Source organism: Canis lupus, chromosome X (assembly GCF_048164855.1).
Source record: "Canis lupus baileyi chromosome X, mCanLup2.hap1, whole genome shotgun sequence".
NCBI classification, from domain to species: Eukaryota; Metazoa; Chordata; class Mammalia; order Carnivora; family Canidae; genus Canis; species Canis lupus.
In genome coordinates this window covers 3275587-3284449 of record NC_132876.1, presented here as the reverse complement: position 1 = coordinate 3284449, position 8863 = coordinate 3275587, and the positions used below count along the sequence as shown (strand labels likewise).

At 37.8% G+C, this 8863-nt stretch overlaps 1 non-coding gene and 1 pseudogene across 1 annotated transcript; one reads left to right on the top strand and one right to left on the bottom strand.

Moving 5' to 3' along the window:
• Window positions 1-2241: 2241 nt before the first annotated feature.
• LOC140628947 (U11 spliceosomal RNA) lies at window positions 2242-2373 on the bottom strand. The gene has a single exon (XR_012026860.1). It is a non-coding gene; the product is annotated as a U11 spliceosomal RNA (small nuclear RNA).
• A 5944-nt stretch (window positions 2374-8317) lies between these two features.
• Window positions 8318-8399, top strand: LOC140628977 (U4 spliceosomal RNA; annotated as a pseudogene).
• Window positions 8400-8863: the final 464 nt, after the last annotated feature.

The window sequence follows — 8863 nt, the reverse complement described above, 5'->3', positions numbered from 1 at the left end:
CAAATAGATGGTGAGAGCTGACATCCTTGTCTTGTTCTCGATCTTAAAGGAAAGCATTCAGTCTTTCACCTTTATGTGTGATGCTGGCTATAGGTTTTGCATGAATGCTTTTATCAAGTTGTAACCAGCTGTTTTTAATTTTAAAAGCAATACAGTGGAATACTCCTGCCAGTGTGGTGGATTAGTATTCTGAAATACTTTCTTGCTCCACAAACCAAAATCTGGATAAATTACAGTGAATTTCCATATAAATGTATAACTAACCTTGCAAGAAAATAAAGCCAATCACCAGGAGTTAAAACCAGTTAAAACCCTTTTCCAGCAAGGGAAGATAGAAGGCAGAAAGAGGCCTGGGGTCATTTTCCAATTCCAGAAACATTATATCCTTTGGTTTTAACAGCTGACAGCCTCTCTGGCTGATCCACCTCAGCCTCCCTCAGAAGCTCTCTTCTTCTACCTGCTTTTAAACATTAGTGTTGGGATCCCTGGGTGGCGCAGCGGTTTGGCGCCTGCCTTTGGCCCAGGGCGCGATCCTGGAGACCCAGGATCGAATCCCACGTCGGGCTCCCGGTGCATGGAGCCTGCTTCTCCCTCTGCCTGTGTCTCTGCCTCTCTCTCTCTCTCTGTGTGACTATCATAAAAAAAAAAAAAAAAAAAAAATAAACATTAGTGTTTATCAAGGCTCTCCTAGGCGCTCTTCTTTTCTCCCTCCCTGGTTGACCTCATATATTACAATCTCAAGTATCACCTCTATGCTGATGACATGAAAATCTTTATCTACCATATTCTTTCCTGAACTATCTTTCCTATCCAACTTCCTGAAGAATATGATCTTGACTCTGATGTACTACATATCCTTTAAATTCATATCAAAACTGTTTTCACCTTTCCTGCCTTCTGTCTGTTCCTGTTTCCACCTTAGTTATTGACACCATAATTTTTAAGTGATCCATGACTCTTATTTCTCTCACCCTTTCGCATCTGATTATTTTTAGTTCGACCTTCCAAGTATCTCTTGAGCCGAGCTTTCTTTAGTCTATATTCCATAGTGCCACATGAGTCATAACAGACAAACTGATGCCACTTTCCATTGCACACATAATAAAGTTTAATCTCCTAAAGCCTTTATATAGTGTGGTAAGTTACATGGCCCTCAATACTTCACAAACCTAATCTCTCCATTCCATACTCTACTCTCTGGTCATCTTGAATGCCATGCCACTTGCTAAACTCTTTATATTCTATCCTGATTTTGTGCTTTTACACATATTACTCTCCCTACTCACCTCTCTCTTATTTCAACTGGATAATCAAATTCTATGCATTTTTCAGGAATCAGATCAAATATTCCCTTTAAGAAACAAACCTGGCACTGTTTCCGTAGTTAGATTCTGTTCCTAGATACCTCCAGCGGTTATCTTACATATTGCAATAGATTCCCTATTTATTTCTTTTCTTGCCTATAGGCTTTGTTACAGCACAGTCCCTAGCAGAAGAGTAATAAAAAACTAAACACTTTAATTAGTTAATCAATTAATTGATTAATGGAAGTTGGCTACTTGACTTTTTTTCTGTTCTTTTTTTAATTTAAATTTTAGGTAGTTAGCATACAGTGCGCAATATTGATTTCTGGAGTAGAATTCAGTGATTCATCCCTTACATACAACACATAGTGTTCATCATAATGGGTACCCTCCTTAATACTCGTCACCCATCTTTCCCATTCCCCACCCACCTCCTTCCATCAACCCTCAGTTTGTTCTCTATCTTTAGGAGTCTCTTATGACTTGTTTCCCTCTCTCCTTTTTTTTCTTTTTTTTAAAGATATATTTATTTATTCATGAGAGACACAGAGAGAGAGAGAGAGAGAGAGGCAGAGATACAGGCAGAGGGAGAAGCAGGCTCCATGCAGGGAGCCTGATGTAGGACTCGATTCCAGGACTCCAGAATCACGCCCTGGGCCGAAGGCAGGTGCTAAACCACTGAGCCACCCAGGGATCCCCTCTCCTTTTTTTCTTTTTCCCCCTCCCCATATTTTCATCTGTTTTCCATCCGTGTCATTAGAAATGCCAAGGTTTCATCTTTTTGATGGCTGAGTAATATTCCATTATATATACCACTTCTTCTTTATCCATTCATCAGTTGATGGATACTTGGGCTTTCTCCATAGTTTGGCTAATGTTAGTAATGCTGCTATAAACATTGGGGTGCATGTATCTCTAAATCTGTATTTTATTTGGGGGAGGCACTGAGACCAACAATCACCAGCTGCCCAGGTACAAAAATCATGCTTCTAAAATCTCTTGATGTCAATTCTGCAAGAAGAGATATGGAACTGTCCTACACATGCCACTCACAAGAGAAGTCCTTTATACTTCTTGACTGTTTCAAAGATAGAAGTACCATGTTGCAAATATCGTTTCCCATTCTGTAGGCTGCTTTTTAGTTTTGTTGATTGTTTCCTTCACTGTGAAGAAGTTTTTTTTTTTTTTAATGAAGTCCCAATAGTTCATTTTTGCTTTTGGTTCCCTTGCCTTAGGAGATATATCTAGCAAGAAGTTGCTGTGGCAAATATCAAATAGCTTACTGCCTGAGTTCTCTTCTAGGATTTTAATAGTTTCTTATCTCACATTTATGTTTTTCATCCGTTTTGAATTTATTTTTGTGTCTGATGTAAGCAGGTGGTCCAGTTCCATTGTTTTGCATGCGGCTGTCCAGTTTTCACAACATCATTTGTTGAAGAGACTGTCTTTTTTCCATTGGATGTTCTTCCCTGACCATATAGTTGTGGATTCATTCCTGGGTTTTCTGTTCTATTCCACTGATGTATGTGTCTATTTTTGTGCCAGTACCATACTGTTTTATTCACTACAGCTTTGTAATATACCATGAAGTCTAGAATTTTAATGCCTCCAGCTTTGCTTTGCTTTTTCAAGGTTGCTTTGGCTATTCAGGGTCTTTTGTGGGTCCATACAAATTTTAGGATGGTTTGTTCTAGCTCTGTGAAAAATACTGGTGGTATTTTGATAGGGATTGCATTAAATGTGTAGGTTGCTTTGGGTAATAGAGACATTCTAATGATATTTGTTCTTCCAATCCATGAGCATGGAATCTTTTTCCATTTCTTTGTGTCATCTTCAATTTCTTTCATCAATGTTTTATAATTTTCAGAAAACAGGTCCTTTACCTCTACAGTTAAGTTTATTCCTAGGTATCATGGCTTTTGGTGTGATTGTAAATGGGATTGATTCCTTGATTTCTCTCTCTGTTGCTTCATTATTGGTATATGGAAATGCAACAGATTTCTTTATGTTGATTTTGTGTCCTGCGATTTTACTGATAAAGGGTTAGCATCCAAAATATATAAAGAACTTATCAAAGTCAACATTCAAAAAACACATAACCCAGTTAAAAAAATGGGTTGAGGACATAAATAGACATTCTTCCAAGGAAGACATACAAATGGCCAACAGACATATGAAAAGATGCTCAACATCATTCATCATCAGGGAAACACAAATCAAAACTACAATGAGATATCACCTCACAACTGTCAAAATGGCTAAAATTAACAACACAAGAAACAACAGATGTTGGCAAGGATGTGGTGAAAGGGGAACCCTCTTACACTGTTGGTGGGAATGCAACCTGCTGCAGCCACTCTGGGAAATAGTATGGAAGTTCTTCAAAAAATTAAAAATAGAACTACCATGTGATCCAGTAATCGCTCTATTAGATATTTACCCAAAGCACCCAAAAGTGCTAATTCAGGGAGATACATGCATGCACCCCAATGTTTATAGCAGCATTATCAGAAGTAGCCAAATTATACAGACAGCCAAATGTCCTTCAACTGATGAATGGATAAGGATATGTTATATATGATGAAATAATAATGGAATATTACTCAGCCATAAAAAAGAATGAAATCTTGCCATCTGCAATGACATAGATGGATCTAGGGAATACTATGCTAAGCAAAATAAGTCAGTCAGAGGAAAACAAATATAATATGATTTCACTCATATGTGAAACTTAAGAAACAAAAAAAAATGATCATGGGGGGGATAAAGAGAGAGACAAACCAAGAAACACACTCTTAACTATAGAGACACACTGATGGTTACCAGAGGGGAGGTAAGTAGGAGGATGGGTTACATAGGTGATGGAGATTAAGGAATGTACTTGTGATGAGCACGGATGATGCATGTAAGTGTCGAATCACTAAATTGTACACCTGAAATAAATATTACACTGTATGTTAACTAACTGGAATAAGTTATTCCAGTTAAATAAAAACTAACTAACTAACTAACTAAATAAATAAATAAATAAATAATTTTTTTTAAAAAGAAGTCCTGTGGTGAGGCAAGAATAAGATAGTATTCATTCAACAATATTTTGCTAAGCACTAGTGCTTCTTTAGGGCCTGGAAAAGTAGAGATGAATGAGATACAGACTTTGCCCTCAAAAAGATGTGTAGTCCTGTAGGAAATAAGATGAAAAATGGGGCCCTGGCAAGGACAAATCTAGACTCAGTAAGAGAAGAACATAGTGCTTAACAAGTACTAATAATTCTTAAATGGAGCAAAGGAGAATAGAACACTGTTGGACTGAGGTTTTTTTCAACCTTCAATCCACTCTTCTTCTAAAAATATTTATTGATGACACATATTTGGAAAGAAGGATGCCTGCTAAAAGCAATCACTACCAGGAAGCCAAAAGCCATTTGGAATAGAATGTATTAACTACTCGGATTCATTACCAAAGAGTCAAGGGTTGAAATAGGGAAGGCTGGAGACAAAGAGAAGAGGAAGAAAGACAAGAAAGAGAATGAAAGAGATATTCAGTAAGAAGTCAGCAGAATCTGTTATTTTGTATCATTTGGTCCCCAAAACATAAAGCCCAATTCTTGGTCTGATTTTTGTACTTTCCTGGTAGTTGTTATGGCCAGATCCAACTTAGAGAACAACTAGGAGGCTAGATTCACTTTGATTTTCTGGGGAAAGCATAGTTGGAAAGAAGTTGTTTTTTCACTTTAGTCTAAATGCTTGCTCCAACTTAAATAGTGCTTAATCTGCACTTCCTCAAAACTCTTGCAATGGCCCCAACTCTGATCCTCTGTCTGGTTCTATTTACATTCAAATTATATTTTGAAACAAAACTTACTTTTCACGAAAATTTATATTTCTTTCTAGCTCTATTTATTCAACCTCTTAACCTTGTTAATTCAATTTTGGTAAACTCGAAGTTGTATTTTTTTTTATCTTTCTTGTGAAGAATTAATTCACTGAAAACCAAGACTCATTTTGACATTGGTAGGATGGCTGAATTTCTGCCTAATGTAAAGTTTAAAAGCACTGTATTTGAAAAAAAAACACTGAATTTGCTTCTTTTTTTCTATAAAGCATGACTAAAATCATAGTAGATATATGTAAAACATAAATAAACTAAAAGTCACATTGACAATTTCACAATATCTGAAGCATGAGAGTAACTCTCTGTACTCAAGGGTGGGATCGCCAGCAAGTTTTCTAACTACAATTCAGACTGCTGGCATTAGAAGGCCTGATTTAAAAGGGAGGATAGAAATAGCAGAGGCCAGAGAGTTTCTATTTTGAATCAACATCCAACTTATTGTTGTTGTTGGTTACTTGTAAGCTCTGACTTTCTGGTTTCTGGATCTTACCTACCAACCAGCTTGAACTTGTAGCATCTGCTTGCTTCTGCTTATCATTCTTAACTCCTCAAAACTTGATTTGTGGCTTAGCTAGAACTGGGTTTCTGCCATAGTTTTTTGCATAGCTAGGTTCCCAATAACTAGGACCTTCCAGGTACCCCTGTTGTATGCTGACCATATTTTGATATGACATTCCTTCTAGGTACAGGCAGGAAGTAAAATAACTGACTGCCAGAACATGCCTTGTAGTGAATTCCCTTGTGGGCTAAGGCAGACTCCTTCATGAGCAATTCCCCTTTACCATGTTTTTCCCTAACTAGTTTGCCTAACTGTTACTGCCATCTCCATTTCTGTGGCTGTCCAAATATCTTTCTTCTCCAATAGAATTAAACTTTAAGTCTTATGACTCCCATCTAAATTATTTACTCCTTGTCTTTTATTATTTCCTGAATCTTCTGAAAGAGAGAGATTCACTCCATATGGCTGAGGTGACCTACAGACTCTGCATCAGTGTAGTGATTAAAAGCCTGGATTTGAATCCCAGCTCTACCTTTCATTTGCTGAGGTAAATTAGGACAAGTTAGTTAATCTACCAAATCTCCAGTTTCTCATATGTAAAACAAGGATAATAATTATATATACTGTGTGTGTGTGTGTGTGTGTGTGTGTGTGTGTGTGTGTGTTTGTATACAGCCCCTGGAAAATAATGAACGCTTAATAATTATTAGGTATCATCAATAATATTAGCCCATCATTATTTCTAGTCTTCATATACCATATGGAATGAGTTGACCAAGTTCTTCTACACCAGACTAGGAGTCAGACTATGAGGAATGAGCCTGCACAAATTACAATACCATAGAATTAGAGGAGCTTAACTGACACTAGTTATGTTAAGTTAGGAGTAGGGGATGGCATAGGTAGAGTTTCCGTGAAAGGGCCATAGAGGTTGGTAACTCTGAAACCAAATAAGTAGAAGTAAAGCCTCCCAGAGGTTGAAAAATGGCCTTCCAAGGAACCAGATTATTATGAAGATTTTTTTCTCAGCAGAGAGCCCCAAAGCCTTAGTGTATCATAGAGTAGACGGTTAGGATGAAAGCCTCCAAGGAAACACATATCCATTATGAGGTCAAATACTTGAGAAATTATCTATATTGACTTTGAGTGTCCCTAAGGCTCCAACTAGTTCCATAAATGGCAGGTTTATAGGACAGATATCATTTTATGGCACAAGTACTCTTGGTGGCTATGGGTAAGATTGTTTAGAGGCCTTCACCTCTGGATCTGCCACACTAACAAAATTTGGAGTTTTCTTTCCAAAGATATTCTGAATCCTGCATTCTCTTGGTTCTTAGAAGTCTTGGACATTGTAATTCTTTAGAACAGAGTTCAACTCTATATGCATTATCTCCTCTTCCAAATGACTCACTTCCATACTAAGGCTACATAAAGAACATACTACTTATCTGAAGGCTCAAGCTTCTTTATATGTTATTCATGCCATTCAATGGCCACAGGGTCAAATGTTTGTGAAGTGAGATGAATGACAGAATAGAATAACCAAAACATTTCTACTACCAAATTCAGCAGATCATTGTGGCAGCTACAGAGGTGTACCATTCAAGTCTCCCTTCAAGTAAGAACTTGCAGTTCACCTGAAAAGACTGCAGTTATCTGACAGCCTCCAGCTATTAGCACATTCATGATCCATCTCACTTTTTGAAAGGAGACCACACAGTTCCTAGGTAGTCCCTAGCCAATGACTAACAAGGCCTTGGCCATTTCTGCCCAACAAAGAATTCCTGTAATGGGAAATCTTTGCTCCAGAGCTCTCTGTTAGATTGGCTGAAACTGTCAGATGTGCACTGAAATCTAAGGGGCCTCCAGCCCAGTCATGCTTCATGCCTCTTTTATTTTTCACAGATGTTGAGCCTCTTGCACTCCTATATCTCCAATCCAGCATCTGCTCCCTAGAAGACTCAATCATCTACTTGTAATATAAGAAATTTCATGGGGAACTGATGTATTTATTCAGTCTGCTCCTTCTCCCACCCCCTTACACAATCTCAAACGTCATTAGCCAGGGTATTGCACTAAGAAAAATAATGAAAAACTGAAAAAAATTCTTCCATATTGATTACTATACTCAGCCAATTTACTGTAAGAAATGGGCAAGTGCTTCCTCTCATCCCTGAATTATTCAAACATTTTTGATAGGCCAGATGGTTCACAAAGTAAAACCTCCAGGGAATCTATAATCAGGTCTGGGTGCACAAAGGCAATAAATGGAACACAGCATTCTTCCTGAGACAAGACTCTTTGCATACAGCACTATGCTGTTTTTGCTGTGTAATTTCCCAGCCTTTCCAGCAAAATCCCGAGAGACTTAATGAACCAGCTTATCACTGTCAGGACAATATCTTAGTCTTTTCTATTACATTAGGTGAACATGACTAGCCAGCTACAAGCTCTACTGCAATATCTCTAGAACAACCAGTTAGATGTGAAATCAGGAACATAAAAATGTGAAAATGTTCAATTGACTCATAAAAGTGGGATCTCTGGATCAAATCACCTTGTCTGATAGATTGCTAAGGACTTCCCAAGTGGTATCCTCAATTACAAATGAAACCCTCCAGCTTTGCGCAGTGGCATTATTGTAGCCAATGAGGTTTATCCGAAGTGCGATTATTGCTAATTAAAAACAAATGAAACCCTCCTACACATATGAAGAGCCCAGAAATTATTTGTTCTCCCTGTTTTTTTCTTCATATTGCCCACCCTCCACAATCTTATTCAAAAAAGGCTACCAGTTGAGAAAAAAGAGGAATTTCTAAGTCTAAATGACCCTGAATGCTCAAGACATCTACAGTCAACATAAAGTGACCATGACAAGATAAGGTATTGAAACATTAACCTGTGCATTTTCTTTTTCTGTGCTTCATTAAAATTTCCCCAAGACCCTATCCCTCCCAGTCAAGATGCTAGACATGAGTCACCTATGGCTTTAGGGAAAGTTGTCAGAGTGTAACCAGAGAAAAAAAGGTGTCTAAATCTTGGCTGTTGAGTTTTTCAAAAGCCAGAGGTTCAGGTGTAAGACAGAGAAGCTTTGGAAGCATTTGTAACCTACTTTTTCTCTCCTGCCCCAGATTCCACAGACTGGGGAGAAAAGAAGAGACAGAG